Below are 17,696 nucleotides of genomic sequence, written 5' to 3' on the forward strand. Positions count from 1 at the left end.
AAAGGTGCTGTCTAAGCTACAATTAAGTTTTCTGATTGAGAGGCAAATAGAACCTGACAGAAGGGGCTTGATAATAATCTGGTGGGCTTTAGGCCTTGTAAGTTAAGAGGCCCAGACCTATCTATCTCTTCACATGGGGTACATCCTAAGGGAGGTGTGAACCTTCTGGGGGAAGGCACTCTGTTGACTTTCATTACTTAGCTGGGCTGGGAGGAGAGCTGGCCAGGTTAAGGCAGGTGGCATCTCTAACAAGAAATGTATAGTTCTGCCTGCAATGTTGCTGACCCTACTTGACCATCCCCTCAGCTGCGGTGGTCACTTTGGAAGCTGGGCTGAGTGAAGGGCTTTTCAGCTTAGAGCCAATAAGATCTGTGGCTCTGACCTGGGCATCCTTTGACTCCAGGGCAGGTCCATTTCCAGTGATCCAACTCTTGGCAGAGCTGCCAGGGCTCTTCACAAGCTGACTTCTGCTGAAGCCCAGGCTTACCACATTGAAAGCCACTGCAGTGGACTGGCCTGTTGGGTCTCCTTGAGGGCAGATCACTGTACAGAACAGCCATTAATAGGCCTGCCACCCATTGCTTCTGATGCCTAGCTTTCTTTTCCTCCTGGTTTGTGTTAAAGCAGACCAGAGGATGCAAGTCAAGGGAGTGCCCGTGTCCCATCTCTAATCTTCGGTGGCCTGAACTACAAGTCTATAGTCACAGGCATGTTCTGTAGTAGTTTTTCTAAGGTAGACAATGCCCATGAGGAAAATTATATTCTCACTTTAAAACTTTCTTTCCCTTTGGTCTGAAAGGGAGGTTTTTTCTACTTACTGTTTACTTCGCTGATGGCGAAATAAGTCTAGCTATGAGATTATTATTTAAGTTCTTATTTTGGCTATGCTATTACAGAAAGATGTTAGCCATCTCTTGTATAAGGTCTAAAGATTAAATCGTGCGTCCTACAGATTCCTTCATAATAAAATTAGTTTCCTACCTTGAAGAGAATAGAGAAATGAAAGAACAAGTTGGGCTTAGAATAGAGAAATGAGGGAGCAAGTCCTAGATCGCTTGCTGACAATAGCAATATCACATGAAAACTTTGCAAACAGTTTCAACTGTTAGATAACAACTTAAGAAAACATTTACCAGAAGGTCCAGTGCCTTCTATAAATTTTAAGAATCATGTATTTGGAAACACCTCTTAAATATCTAACATGGTGTAGTTTGTTTAACCAGTTAACTTAAGCACAACCATATAAAATGTTTTTAGTTTCTTTCTACCAACAAGTTTAAAACATATGATGCAGAGATTCAGGTCACACGAATTAAAACATATCTTTGATGAATTTTAGCAGCTTAAATTTATGGACAATCTTATCTATAAGCCAATTAAAATAAAACTCTTAATAAAATTTTCCCATGTGGGCCGGCGCCGTGGCTCAACAGGCTAATCCTCTTCCTTGCGGCGCCGGCACACCGGGTTCTAGTCCCGTCTGGGGTGCCGGATTCTATCCCGGTTGCCCCTCTTCCAGGCCAGCTCACTGCTGTGGCCCGGGAAGGCAGTGGAGGATGGCCCAAGTCCTTGGGCCCTGCACTCGCATGGGAGACCAGGAGAAGCACCTTGCTCCTGGCTCCGGATCAGCGTGATGCGCCGGCCGCAGCAGCCATTGGAGGGTGAACCAATGGCAAAAAGGAAGACGTTTCTCTCTGTCTCTCTCTCTCTCACTATCCACTCTGCCTGTCAAAAAAAAAAAAAAAAAAAAAGAAACCCAATATTCAATTAAAAAAAAAATTTTCCCATGTGGACATACAATATGTACACACATATAACAACATAATAGACCAACATAGAAATTTTAATAATAGCTTTTAAAGTCTTTAAACTTTTTGTAAATTGCCAATTGATTTGAATTGCTTTTTGTTTTTAGTACCCTCAGTTAACCATACTTTCTCTCAGTTGGTACTGTTAATACATTATTGGCTTCATCTGTTTACAGAGCCATCCCAAAGTACTGAATACAATAGTAGTGGCTGGAGAAAGTCCATAGGATCCTATAGGAGGACAGCTAAACACAGAATCAACAACGCTTTAGTTTTATGAGCAGCAAATCATATATAACTGTGGATGACAAAAGACTTTAAGTTGCCATATTTAAAATTATAAACTCATCAACCAACAAGAGGCACTTGCTTACTTCACAGTATTTTTGAAAGCACCTGTAGGATTGTACAAGTATTTAACCCTTTAGGCCTCTGGGGCTTTCTCATTAAGATAACTATCATGTCTAGTAACACAAGATCATTAGACTTTTTAATTCTCAAACATTTGTATTAATAGCATTTTCCATTATAGAAGCTTAAAGTTTAGTACCACGTCACATCTTGACAGTACTTCTAATATAATCCAAATAGCCTGATTAGTTGGTGTCTCTATAAGATGAGAGACATAGGTCCTTCGATTTTTTCAGTTGGCACACGCACAGACATTCTAAAGTATGGCACTGTAGCACCCAAATCCTGTTTCCTAATTTTATCATCAAGGAAGACAGAACCCATTTCTTTAGGCAAAGGTTATTTTCTCTGTTTTATCCTATTTGTCACTAAAAGGCAGTTTCTCTTACAAGGTCTTTTTTTTTTTTTTTTTTTTTTTACTAGATTTATGATGGGATGGCTAGGTCTAAATACTTGTCGCCCATGCAAGAAATATTTCAAAGATGAAGTATATAGGAAAAGGTTAGCAGAGGAATAGGATTCAATGTTAGCTATGCAGAGTACACATTTGAGAGAGAGTATGGGCATGTTTGGCAGAGACCTGCACCCAGTGAGATTCCACACTATCTCTTTATATAATTTGGAAACAAAGTTATGGTTTCTGTTGCGAAATTGGAGATTCACAGCAGATGTTTTGAGTACCACCGATTTCCTTAACTTTTTTGAAAGTCTTAGAAGTGCCATGGCATCAGATGCATGAGGGAAGTAGGAGTGTAAGCATGGTAATTTTATTATAATGATATTTAAATTCAGTTTGGGTCATTGCAAAATTATAGTGAGCTGCTGTGTTTATTTCCAGCCAGTGCTGGTTCTCAGCAGCGGTTTCATGGAGACTATGGTTTTCCACAGAACAAAAGGGGCAGGGACTTCGGTGGAGTAGGTGGGATTATAAGGACTTGATGACTTTAGCTTCTCTTGTCTATTTCATCTTTTCCTCTCAGATTTTTGTCTTTCAAAATGTATAGTATGTGAAGAGAGGAAGGTCTGTCTTCTGTAAGTTCTGTATGCTGTGTTAACTTGTAATCCTGCCAGCTGATCTAGAGGTTTATCACCAGTCATTGGTTATGGCTAACATCTCTATATAACTGTCATCTTTACATGAAACTGTTGGATTTGGGAAAACACAGATTTGACTGTTAGGATGAATATATATGGGCCAAAAAGATCAAGAGTGGGAACCATGTCAGAGAAGGGAGAGAGAGCACTTTTCATGTGGTAGAAGTCAGAGAACTTCCCTTACCAAAATCTTTGAACCAAGCTTGATCATAAACCCTTTTACTATCTTATTGAATTAAGTGCAGCAGGTTTTATTACTCATTGAACATACTCCTCCATGTTCAGCCATATGTAATATAGAGCTAGTTAATTGTCTATGACAGCTTTAGTTAGGGAAACTAAAGAATCTTTTAGTTGTTCTAGAGCTTGTCCAGCAGTCTGGGCTACATGACCCAAAGGACCAGATGGGTTTCTTAAAGCAACTTCATGATCTGTAGTACCTTTTGTTACCTTGTTGGGAAAGTTTACCGGCAGGATTTCCTAACAATGGCAGTTTCCTGAAGAAGATGGGATGAGTATTCATGGGCTTTCCTTTCTCTGACATGGTTCATACTCTTGCTCCTTTTTGACCTATGGAATAAGAAGGAAGAAAAGCATGTTATCAGGAAATGCAGCATCCTTGAGGGGAAATTTCTCCCAATCAGAAAACCTCTCTCTCTCCATAATTACCACGTGTGCTTGTGGCACAAGGCAAGTATATTTGGAGTCTGTGTGAATATTAACTCTCCAGTCTTTTCCCAGATTTAATTTATCTAATCAAAGCAATAAATTCAGCCTTTTGAGCCAAAGTATTGTGTGGTAGTGACTGGACCGACACAACTTGGCTGTCAATTTCTGTGACATATCCTGCTTTACTAATCCCTTCCTTTATGAAACTACTGCCATCAGTGAATCATTCACGTCTAGACTTTCCAGAGGTTCATCTTCCGAATCAGGTCTATTGGAGTAGGCCTATTCTATGAACTTTACACAAGACTGAGCCAGCTTTTCAGTATCCTCAGAAGGTGTAAGAGTGGATTGAGGACTTGGCATGCTTTGAGAATTACCTATGGCAGATTTAAAAGGAGAGTCTGGTGTTCAGTGAGTATCCTCCTGTTAGCCATTGGTATAGTTTTAATCTCTAGATATCCTTTGTGTGGAGTTGGAACTTCAGGAGACTGGCCTGAAGTCAATTTGGTAGTTTTCCTCTACCAAAAGTGCAGTAGCATCCAGCCTATTCTGTAGCCACAGAATCCAGCTGTTTAGGAAAATAGGCCACTTGTCATGGAAGAATACCCACTTTTTGTTTTTTTGGTTTTTTTTTTTTTTTTCAGCTAGAAACGGGGTGACAGGCTTGTCTAAATTAGGAATCCTTAGTGCAGGGATTGTTGGCACCAGACCTTTCATCTTTTTAAAGGCCCTGTGTTGTTTTCCCATCCATTCAAATGGGTCAGCATTTTAACTCTTTAAGCCTTCATCTAGGGGGTTGGCAGTCTGCTGGGCTGCCAAGAAGTCAGCATGGGTGTGGGGCTTGGCCCAGATCCATTCTCTTATTTCAAGGGTGCACAAAGAGGAAAAAACATTATCACATCTGGTCAATTCTAAGGTCAGAGTAAGGGCATGAAATTCCTCCATAAGTTTGGTAGCATATTCTGAAAACTTCCCTAGCTTTTCTTTACAATTATTTACATCAGTCATGGAAAAAGGAACATGTACTCTAATTGTGCCAACACGACTGTTAGCCACCCCTTTCAGATGGCAAAGCTAACTTGTACCTGGATAATAGGATGTCCCATTGAAAGTGCTTCTGGCTAGGCGGTCCTCCAGGGAGAGGTTGTAGGGTGAAGGCAGTAGGATAGCAGATGAAACAAAATTGGGGCATGAAGAAAAAGGGGAGGACTCATTGCCCCCTAATGACAGTTTTGGTGATGAAATACGAGGGAGATGGTTGAGTTCTGGGTAGTGGAGGACCACTCAGTAGCAGCTCATCCACCAGATCTATCTGGTGCTCTTTTGAATCTGTTATCTATAAGAGGCAATAGGCATAAAAGAGCCTACAGCTCCCCCTAAGTACCTGAGTAGGGTTATGAAATAGTGCCATAAAGACCTAGACATAAGGAATTTCTGACCTTTTTTTTTTTGTCCTTTGCAGAAGAAGTCAAGTTGGAGGATAAAATTAAAGTTGTGGGTTCCCTTTTGTGACTAGGTTTCCCTTGGTCAGTCTTGTAATGGGGCCAGATAATGTTGCAAAAGAAAATAAGTATTTTCTTTTTCAAAATATCTACTTTAATGATTTCCCAATTTTAAGGAATTGAGTCAATGGGAATGGACAGATTGTTACCCATGGTTGAAAGAGCTTTTTCATAACCTAGGGAGGGACAAAAAAAGATAGTGGAATGAATAGGCCTGGACTCTATTAGAGCATTGTCAGTGGTCTATATCAGTTCTGGAGTCCCAAGAGCACAACCACACATCCAGTGGACCCTCTTGTGAACTGATTGATTGAAACCTGATTGAGCACCCTCAGATCCCTTCATTTTGGCCAAGCATCCACAGCCTCTGAGTATTTCCATGCAGAAAAGAAGGGGTATAGGATTGGTGATGGAAGATCAAGAGATATCAAACCTCATCTTTAGCATTTTAGCAAAATGTAACATGCTTAATGCTTCAAGTGCAATCTGTTGTGGTTTGCTATGAACATTAAGAGAATCCAGAAAGTGACCAAAAGAAAGGAAGGTAGAGGAACCTTCTTTAGAAGAATACAGAGAAACTCATGAATGGACTGCTCCTTAGAGTACCCATCAGTCATGTCCCAGTACCACATCCAGACCCCTCATTCTAGCCATTGCCATGAATATGGGAGACAGTAACACTGTACCAAATGAGTGAGTGGCATGATCTCCTGATCACATTTATTTTGGGTCCAAGAACATGAGGGTGGCCATATTCCAAAGGCTTATCCACAGAGACAATATGGGTTCCTGGGAGTACAAAAATTGATTTTTCCATATATAGACATATGCTTATTGCAGTGGAATGAAACACCTCATTGGTAAGGGTGGTAAAATGTGTAATGGGGCATTCATCCCAATGGTGCCAAAAAGCTGGTGTTTTAGATGGCATAGATGAAAGAGAGGTCAGGCCATGTAGAATATCCATGGCCAAATAGTATCAAAACAAGGAAACTTTCCAGTTACTGCACAGCTTGGGTGCAAGTCTGAGCCACTCATACATATACTTTCTTCATGGAGACCCAATGGTGTTCAATATGCATGGTTCGGCTGTCAGCCTTCCCACTTCCAAAAGGGGTTGGAGAGAGCAAATTCATTTGGATTAAGAGAATTTAGTCTGTAGAGTGAAGGAGGAGAAGAAGGCAGAATGAAAACAAGACTCTAGTGCAAGCGAGGTTGAGTTGGGAGAAAAACACATTAGCTGATTTCTGGGTGGGCTTTCACCTTTCCCCTGGCCGACTCCACAGATATCCTGGGGTGGCTGGGTTCAGGTTCTTGCTGCCAACACAAGAAAGAATTTGAGGATATGATGTACATAGTGGTTTGGTTATTAGCTAAGCAAAACTGCACACTCGAGAGGGAGTGTGGTTATGCTCAAAAAAGCTGTGCCAAAGAGGTTCAGTGCCATTCTTTTATATGAAATGGAGGCGTGGAGATGGTGTCTGGGATGAATTAATTAAATATTCATAGGGGGCAGTGTTCGGGCAGGTTGGAGTATTGCCCATTTCCTTGGTTTTCTTTGGAATTCTCAGAAGTTTGGTTAGAGTCAGGTGTGTGATGAGAGTAGGAGTGTTACCGTGGTGATTTTATTGTAATAATATCTGATTTAGTTATAGGTCATCACAAGCATGCAGTCAGCAGCCATGTTGGTTATTTTTTAGTCAGTGTCAGTTCTGGGTGATGATTTTATGGAAACTGTGGGGGTATATTGGATGAAATAGACCAGGATTATAAGGAGATTAGGCTGACCCCAGCTCTGCCTTGCTAGCTACCTCCTTGCCTATATTAAGTTGGTGTACCATGCTGATCGGGAAGTTTAAGTGATAGGGGGAATTGAAATTTCACTTTTTATGAGCACAAAATACTGAGGTAGTGATTTCTATGATTTGGGGTCTTCTCAAAGTCAACTCAAGTGTAATCAAGAGTATGTTTTGTAATAATGTTGGACTGTGTCCATACATGATATGAGAATCAATGTATTAAAAGTATATTTATGAAGAATTTTCATGGAAACTATGTGCCCAGATAAAATTAGGTCTATATTCAGTTCTCAACTTTATAACATATATCAAAATCTGTGTTCCACAGAACTTTCAGATTATTCGGAAGGGGAAATCTCAATGTTATTGTGTTTATTTACATAAAATCATGCCTTTTGATGCACACCTTTCTTTGCCCAAATGTATTAAAGAAACTCATGAAGAATAAATACATGGATTTGCTTTATGTTTAAAAAATGAAATAATATTTATAACCTCAAATTCATGGATTTTTTTTTTCTATGTGTTTTAGATGAACATTGAGGATGGGAGTTTCTGCATGTGGGAACTAGATATTGAAGCTTTATGGTTTACAGACAAGATCTTTAGAAGTTAGACACTCAAGGTGAGTAATAACTGTAACCTCATGAATAATTTAATTTAAATGATTCAAGTTGCCAGATAATGATTTTTTTTCTTTCTAAGCTTTCTTTTTAGCAGTGAACCCATCTAAGTGACCTCACAACTACATTCATTTATATTCAGGTACAAATTTTCATGCCCTAATACCATTTTCTCAGGCGGTATCAGATTTCATATATAATAGGCATCTGATTTTAAAAATTATATAATATTATGGGTAAAAGCAAATAAACTAAATATATAAAAAATAAATAAATTAGCTCCTGTCGTACCAGTGAACACCACTCAGTTACTTGATAAAATAATTAAACAAAAACTTCCTTCATCCACTGTACAGTGTTGCATTTAATGAATCTTAACAATGTAAAGTTTTTTCTTTACCCACTCCAAAACTCCCTGTAAATAGGTTCACATTCTCACAGTATTAATACCATTGAGTATTAATAAAAACCTTTTCATTATTTCATAACTTGCCAAAGATTTCCCCTGACCAAGCATATCCTCTAACTTAGCATGGCTGTGATGCTTCCCATGGCTGGCTGCTTATATGACTAGGAAAATTTGTTACTATATTTTGATATAAGTTCAGTTGAGTTACAAGAGGAACAAGCATACTTTAAATAATATTACCTAACAGGTGGGACAATGGAAGCCTGGAGAATATATGACCTGTAAGATGAACTCCTGTTCTTCTCTAGTGTCTTTGCTAAGTGGGAATGAGAGACTATACTATCAAATATAAGGATTTTTTCAAAAGAAACCAGAAATAAAGATTTGAAAAGCCCATTTCAATATCAGCCTAAGCATTTACCTTTGAGGGGGAAAGGAAATAGCATCTTTGCCACTGTAAGCCAAGTAGAAAGAGTTTACAGATTCTAGTTACAGGAACTTTTTTGGCTTTTTTTTTCCTTTGTTCCATTTTGCTTTATTCTTTTAGAGTACAAGTACTTAGAGCCTGATAGTTTGGGTTTTTTTCCTCTCCTTAATATGTGGTTAGCAGCTTCCTGATTTTCCTAGTTTCTGTGATCAATATTATTGTTAGAAATGACTTCTCATGGAAAGATAAGTGATATAAACTTGCTTTTAATTCAGTTCTGTTGCACAAAGGTAATTCAAAAAGTTCTTGGAAAAGGGAATTAAAGTTAAGGGGGTTTTTTTGGTACATGTTTTGAAATGTATACATAGTTTTTTCATAATAACCATTTTCCTTGAAAATTTTGAAGGTCCCTCATAAATAGAGTTTACTACTTAAAACAGTTATTAAAGCTCAGGTATTGTGGCACAGTAGGTTAAGCTGGTGCTGGGATGCCTGTATCCATAGGGGAGTGCCAGGTCCTGTCCTGGCTTCTCCACTTCCAGTCAGGCTTCCTGCTTATGCATCCTAGAGGCAACAGATGATGGCTTAGTGCTGGAACCCTTGCCACACACACGAGACACCCAGATGGAGTTCTGTTCTCTTGACTTCAACCTAACCCAGTTCTGGCTATTATGGACATTTGTAGAGTGAACCAGTCAATGGAAAATCTCTCTCTTTGTCTGATCATTGTTGTATATACATTCCCACATTCCAGATCCGCATGCTAGTTCAAGTCCTGCTGCCTCTGCTTTCAATCCAGCTTCCTGTTAATGTTCCCTGTATGAGTTCCTGGCTCCTGGCTTTGGGCTGAGCCCAGCCCCAGCTGTTGTGGGCATCTGGGGAGTGAACTAGTGGAAGGAAGATCTCTGTCTCTATCTCCCCCTCTCTCTGTGTGTCATTCTACCAAAAAAAAGAGAGAACAATACTATGAATCACCTTGTGCCCATCTGTTGTGCTTCAACAGTATCATCCCAAGGTTGATTATATTTAACTTATATCTACCACCCCCCCACACTTATGTACCTAAAATTTAAATATGCCATAAGTTTTATTGTGCTCTGTATTTCATTATATGTTAGTATTTTACCTTATTGGTGTTACATTTTAATATTTATTTATGTTGCTGTGTGTACGTTGTATCTGACTGCTGCATGGTATTCTGTGGTTGTAGGTACTATGTTTCTATTATCCATTTCCTTCAGTGGTTGCTACCTAGGTTGTTTTTAATTCCCTGTCACCAAAAATAAGACCATGATGAACATCTTCATAATGGACTTCCCAGTCATGGAACTTTGTGAAAATATCTTTGAAGCAAAATGTCTAGTTAATTGGGTATTTCTTTATTCTTAATTTGACCAAATGCTATCAGATATTTCCCCAGATAAATATTTCAATCCATACTGCCACCAGCAGTAACCTCTTTGTCTTCGCCAAGCCTTAATGTATTCTAACATTCTCATGTTTTAAAATGTGTGCGATTTTTGTTTGTTCCATTAGTTTTTCATTTTTTTAAATATTTATTTAACAAATACAAATTTCCAAAGTACAGCTATGGATTACAATGGCTTTTTCCTCCCATAACTTCCCTCCAACCCGCAACCCTCCCATCTCCCGATCCCTCTCCCCTTCCATTTGCATCAAGATTCATTTTTAATTATCTTTATATACTGAAGATCAATTTAGTATATATTCAGTAAAGATTTCAACAGTTTGAACCCACACAGAAACACAAAGTGTAAAGTACTGTTTGAGTACTAGTTATAGCATTAATTCACATTGGACAACACATTAAGGACAGAGATCCCACGTGAGGAGCAAGTGTACAGTGATTCCTGTTGTTGACTTAACAAATTGACACTCTTGTTTATGGCATCAGTAATCTCCCTAGGCTCTTGTTGTGAGTTGCCAAGGCTATGGAAGACTTTTGAGTTTGCTGACTCCGATCTTATTTAGACAAGGTCATGTCATAGTCAAAGTGGAAGTTCTCTCCTCCCTTCAGAGAAAAGTACCTACTTCTTTGATGGCCCCGTTCTTTCCACTGGGATCTCACTCGCAGAGATCTTTCATTTAGGTGTTTTTTGTTTGTTTGTTTGTTTTTTGCTAGAGTGTCTTGGCTTTCCATGCCTAAAATACTCTTATGGGCTCTTCAGCCAGATCTGAATGCCTTAAGGGCTGATTCTGAGGCCAGAATGCTGTTTAGGACATCTGCCATTCTACGAGTCTGCTGTGTATCCCACTTCCCATGTTGGATCGTTCTCTCCTTTTTGATTCTATCAGTTAGTATTAGCAGACTTGTTTGTGTGATCCCTTTGACTCTTAGACCTATCAGTGTGATCAATTGTGAACTGAAATTGATCACTTGGACTAGTGTGATGTCATTGGTACATGACACCTTGATGGGATTGAATTGGAATCCCCTGGTATGTTTCTAACTCTACCATTTGGGGCAAGTCCGATTGAGCATGTCCCAAACTCCTCCCTCTCTTTTTCCCACTCTTATATTTAACAGGGATCACTTTCCAGTTAAATTTAAACACCTCAGAATAATTATGTGTTAATTACAGAGTTCAACCAATAGTATTAAGTAGAACAAAAAAAAATACTAAAAGGGATAAAGTATAAAATTGTACATCAACAGTCAGGACAAGGGCTGATCAAGTCACTGTTTCTCATAGTGTCCATTTCACTACAACAGGTTTCCTTTTTGGTGCTCGGTTAGTTGTCACCAATCAGGGAGAACATATGATCTTTGTCCCTTTGGGACTGGCTTATTTCACTCAGCATGATGTTTTCCAGATTTCTCCAATTAGTTGCAAATGACAGGGTTTCATTGTTTTTGACTGCTGTAGAGTATTCTATAGAGTACATGTCCCATAATTTCTTTATCCAGTCTACTGTTGATGGGCATTTAGGTTGTTTCCAGGTCTTAGCTATTGTGAATTGAGCTGCAATAAACATTAAGGTGAATCTAACATTCTCGTGTTTTTAAATGTGTGCGATTTTATAGCCCATTATTTTGATTTAGATTTCTCTAATTGTTTATGAGTTTGAATATCTCTTCACATAATTGTTCACCTTTTGGCTTCCCTCTTCTGAAATTGCTTATTTATAGTCTATATTCACTTTTAATGTGCATTTTTATCTCTTTTTTAAAAAATGATTTATTTACTTGAGAGGCAGAGTTACAGATAGAGAGAGGGAAAGACAGAGAGAGAAATCTTCCATCTGCTGATTCACTCCCCAAATGGCCACAGTGTCTGGAGCTAGGCCGATTAGAAGCCAGGAGCCAGGAGCTTCTTCCAAGTCTCCCATGCAGGTGCAGGAGCCCAAGCACTTGGGCCACCCCATATTGCTTTCCCAGGCCATCAGCAGGGAGCTGAATTCGAAGTGAAGCAGACAAAACTCAAACCAGCCCAATACGGGATGCCTGCAATGCAGGCAGATGCTTAACCTGCTATGCCACAGTGCTGGCCCTGCATTTCTGTCTCTTGATTAATAATGTATTCTAAAAATTTTGTAATTCTAAATATCAATTTTTATCAGCTTTAATATTATTTTTATATATATGTACATTTCCATGTTTTAAATGAATGATGTTTATGGAGACATTCAAATTTTAAATACTCCATTGACAATATTTTCTTGATGCTTATTACTAACACTAATATAGACTACTAATTTTTTCAACATTGATTTTTTTTTTTTTTTTGACAGGCAGAGTGGACAGTGAGAGAGAGAGAGACAGAGAGAAAGGTCTTCCTTTGCCGTTGGTTCACCCTCCAATGGCTGCCGCAGCTGGCGCACTGAGGCCAGTGCACCACGCTGATCCGAAGGCAGGAGCCAGGTGCTTCTCCTGGTCTCCCATGGGGTGCAGGGCCCAAGTACTTGGGCCATCCTCCACTGCCTTTCCGGGCCATAGCAGAGAGCTGGCCTGGAATAGAGGCAATCGGGACAGATTCCGGTGCCCTGACCGAGACTAGAACCCGGTGTGCCAGCGCCACAAGGCGGAGGATTAGCCTATTGAGCCGCAGCACCGGCCTCAACATTGATTTTGATTGTAAAAATATTCCAGAGCTTTTTAAATCTTCGTAGGTTATTCTTTTTTCTAGATACGTGATCATACCATTTACAGGTAATGACAATTTTATTTCTACCCTCCTCTTCTGTATATATAAACTACTACTTCTTTTCCATACCTTGAGCTATATATATATATATAGTGCCGGCACAGCGGCTCAATAGGCTAATCCTCCGCTTTGCGGCGCTGGCACACTGGGTTCTAGTCCTGGTCGGGGTGCCGGATTCTGTCCCGGTTGCCCCTCTTCCAGGCCAGCTCTCTGCTGTGGCCAGGGAGTGCAGTGGAGGATGGCCCAAGTACTTGGGCCCTGCACCCCATGGGAGACCAGGAGAAGCACCTGGCTCCTGCCTTCGGATCAGCACGATGCGCCAGCCACGGCATGCCGGCCACAGCGGCCATTGGAGGGTGAACCAACGGCAAAGGAAGACCTTTCTCTCTGTCTCTCTCTCTCTCTCACTGTCCACTCTGCCTGTCAAAAAAATAAATAAATAAAAATAAAGGGCTATTGTAACAGTGAAGCATCCTCACCTTATACCCAGTCTTAAAGGAGAGGCATATGAAGTTTCTCAATAAAATATAATACTTACTAAGTTTTTTAGTTTATATCTTTTACTAAATTGATAATGGTTCTTCTAGGACTGGTGTGTAGCTTAACAGTTAAGATGCCAGCAGCAGAACACCTGCGTTTGATGCCTGGCACTCCTGACTCCAACTTTGCTAATGCAAAACTTGGGAGGCAGCAGTGATGGCTCAAGTGATTGTTTTCCTACCATCCAAGTGGTACGTTCCTGGCATCTGGCTTCAGCCTCAGTCCATCCTCAGCCATTGCAGACGTGTTGGGGGTGAACCAACACCCCCAACAGATAGGAGCTTGCTCTCTTTCTTTGCGTCTTAAGTAAATAAATGACTTTTAAAAAATATTTTATTTCTGGTTTGCTATGCATCTTATACATACCTGTGAGCCTTATCAAATGCTTTTTATGGTATATATTACATGACTACATGGTACATATCCAGTGATATTTTCATGTTGTGAATTATTAGAATTACTAATGTTAAATTTTCATGCATTTCTAATTTATACGGTGATGTATTACTTGATCATGGTATATTACTTTTTTTTTTTTTTAAGATTTTATTTATTTATTTGAAAGGTAGAGTTACAGACAGTGAGAGGGAGAGACAAAGAGAAAGGTCTTCCTTCCATTGGTTCACTCTCCAGATGGCCACAACAGCTGGAGCTGCGCCAATCTGAAGCCAGGAGACAGGAGCTTCTTCCCAGTCTCCCACATGCGTGCAGGGTCCCAAGGACTTGGGCCATCCTCCACTGCTTTCCCAGGCCATAGCAGAGAGCTGGATTTGAAGAGGGGCAGCCAGGACTAGAACCGGCACCCATGTGGAATGCTGGCACCACAGTCAGAGGATTAACCTACTGAGCCACGGAGCCAGCCCCATGATATATTACTTTTAATATAATTTTCTGTTTGGTTAGCAAATATATTTTTTAATTATTTATTTATTTGAAAGGTGGAGTTACAGAGAGGGAGAGGCAGAGGCAGAGAGAAAGAGAAGTCTTCTATCTACTGGTTCAGTTCCCTAAATAGTCGCAACGGCCAGGGCTGGGCAAGAACGAAGTCAGGAGCCAAGAGCTTCATCCAAGTCTCCCACATGGATACAGGTGCCCAAGCACTTGGGCCATCTTCCACTGCCTTCCCAGGTGCATTAGCAGGGAGCTGGATAGGAAGTGGAGCAGCAGGGACTCGAACCTGTACTCATATGGAATGCCGGCCCTGTAGGCAGCAGCTTTACCCATTACATCATAGAGCTGGCCCCTTGGTTAGCAGATATCTTATTGAGGATCTCAGAATCTACATTCCAAATGTGATATGCTATAATGTTCTTCATTTTCCTGTCTGGCTGTGCAATTCGGGTTAAACTAATCTTACAAAAGAGATAGGCAGCTTTTGCCCTTTTATTTTCTGAAGTAATATAAATTTAATGTAAATTAAAGCTCACATATAAAGCTGTCTAGCTGTGGGCATAAGTCTTTGATTATTATATATATGTATCTTCAATACTTATTGGTCTGTTGGAGTTTGCTTCTCAGTTTCCTCTACTCCCTTTCATGTGAGTGTTGATAGCAGCATCTCCCTACATGTAGGTATAACCTAGACCCAGTTTCCTTTGAGTCAGAAAGTAACCATGTAATCTCAGTGCCCCAGTCCAGCTGAGCCATATGATGGCCACCTTCCTTTTGGACCAAACAGGAATTTAGTGTTCTAAAACTCAGCACTAAGCTCCACTCTGTCCAGTCTTGCTTCAAGTAAACTTCTGTTGCCACCTACATTTATCAGCCCTGCACTTCAACACTTTTCTGCCTTTCTGTAACTAGAAACTTGGGTTAATAATGTACTGAATTGACTCTCTTACATCTCTTAAAACTGTTGCAATACCACTGCTTACATGTATCAGGATTATGTAAAAAACAAATATTCTGATAAAAGAATAAGGTGTCCATATTCAGGGGAAGATAAATTTTAGAGGAAAAATTAGCCTTATCTGATCTTCTGTCCTTTACAGTATATACATAATTGTAGTTCACTCTATAATATTTTCATAATATCTCTAGAGTTTGAATCTTATTGTAACAGAAGAAAAATTGAAGGTGTTTCCACTTATAAAAATAAAAGGGAGTAGCAAAGAGAGTAGCAAATGTAACCAAGGAGTCCATAGATACACTAATAAGAAGTTGAACTAGTCAATATATAATGTTAATTTTTATATATTTCAGTGCATTTCTGTGATCTTAAATGCTTCAATTTTTCCTGTATTTTATTTCTTTTTACTTTTAGTACTTCCTTACTTTAAAAAAAAGCCTTGATATTTATATATCTGCCCAAAAAGATTCTTGCAAATTCTGACATCCCTTTGTCTCCTTCACTTCCTCCTTCTCCAGAATGTTGCTGTTACCTACTTTAAGTTCTAAACTTTTTTACTCATATTTTCTCATTTTTGTTTATCCCTAGCTATTTTAAAAGACAACAAAAAATGTACTGGAATATATTTTCAGCATTACTTCGTATATCTTTTAAGCATCTTCTGTATTTATCTTTTCTATTTGAGTATTTCATCGAAAATTGTTTTCTGAGGACTTTGTATGCATAAAAATATGCATTATCATATCTTATATGTGAATGACTACATAGCTGACTGTAAAATTTTAAACTTAAATTTTACTCCATCAGTACTTTGAAAATCCATGGTCTTTTGGTCATATTTATCTCCATTTCTTCAAATATATCCTCCCTTATATTTTCATTTTTATCTCTAAGTCTTTTTTATTCAGATATTATCACTGCTAGTACCTTAGCCTTTATTTCATGTTTTTATTTCCTTATCCTTTCTTTAAAGGATTCCTTAAACCATCCTCCAAATATATTAATAATTTTAAGTCTAATATTAATCTGTATGCCTCAAGTATTATATTATTCATACCTAATATTTCTGCTTGCTTTTTTGTTCTTTTCTTCTTATTATGTTAAAATCTTCCCATGTATCTTAATACGATGATTAGACTGCTTTAAATTCTTGTGTCATCAGATCTAACATTCCTGTTTCTCTTAGAATATGTGTGCCAGTATGTTGATAAATTTTTACTGATGTTATTATTATTATTAGAAATAGTTGTGATTCCTAAATGTCTTGATACTTTGACCTATAACATCAATTGTCCCTGGTGATATTGACTACTCTGGCATCTGACATATATGGAGAGGCCAGCCCCCAATCTGTGTCATTCTCAATGAGCTCAGAGGATAGAAGGTAGGTTGAAAAGACTTGGCCACCTGAGAAATCACAGTAATTTTTCAAGTCAACACAATGATGCCTCAAGTCTCTGCTTTACCATCCTCTCTCCCTACTCTCTCACTCCCCCAGGAAGAAGCAATATCCAAAACTAGTGATTATAGTGCACCAACTCAGAGTTTGGTAGGAAAGGCAGAGAAATGACTATCCAAGATTTGTTAGTCCCCACCTATTTTTCTCAGCTCTCCATCAGCAGTCTGTTTACGCTTGAGAGCAATTGTGTAGTAGTTGTAGATCCTGCAAATGGGAGAACATTTTCTATCTCATGTTGGGGAAGAAACAAAAGTAGAACTCTAAATAATTAATTTCCTTGTCTTATCCTCTCAGCCTTGGAAAGGGCTGTCTCCTGCCCTAGAACAGCAGATTCCCAAGTCCAAGCCACCAATCTAGTATACTTACCAGTTCATGACCCTTCCTTCTCTAGGAATTTTCAGGATGTTTTAGTTTTTAGTTTTCTTTCTCTCTATCATTCCTACTAGAGTTGATGTTTGGACAGGGACCCAGCAGTTGTACTATTCTAGCATCTTACTACTATTTTGTACAGGAAACTCTAACAAAAACAATATATAGGTATGTACCCTTTGACCCAGAGATCATAGTTCCAGAAATTTCTCTTAAGTGCATTATCAATAATTATTTAACCATGAAGATGGAACAGAAAAATACCTAACAATAGGGATTACATAAATGCTTGCTCATAGAATAAGATATTCTGAATAATTTGCTATTCATTTTTATTTTTTTTAAGATTTTATTTATTTATTTGAGAGTTACAGACAGTGAGAGGGAGAGACAGAGAGAAAGGTCTTCCTGCCATTGGTTCTCTCCCCAGATGGCCGCAGACAGGTGCCAGGTGCTTCTTCCCGGTCTCTCATGCAGGTGCAGGGCCCAAGCACTTGGGCCATCTCCTACTGCTTTCCCAGGCCATAGCAGAGAGCTGTATTAGAAGAGGGACAGCCGAGAGTAGGACCT

The 17,696-nt window shown here is 39.2% G+C and overlaps 1 long non-coding RNA gene across 2 annotated transcripts in view; it reads left to right on the forward strand.

The window, feature by feature from the left end:
* LOC133756053 (uncharacterized) overlaps window positions 1-17,696 on the forward strand; it is a 228,678-nt gene that overhangs the window by 165,329 nt on the left and 45,653 nt on the right. For both annotated transcript variants that reach the window (XR_009865507.1, XR_009865508.1), the window contains one exon: window positions 7,817-7,909. This is a non-coding gene — a long non-coding RNA (uncharacterized LOC133756053). The remainder of the gene's footprint in view (window positions 1-7,816; window positions 7,910-17,696) is intronic.

The sequence above is a fragment of the Lepus europaeus genome, chromosome 1 (assembly GCF_033115175.1).
Source record: "Lepus europaeus isolate LE1 chromosome 1, mLepTim1.pri, whole genome shotgun sequence".
NCBI lineage: Eukaryota > Metazoa > Chordata > Mammalia > Lagomorpha > Leporidae > Lepus > Lepus europaeus.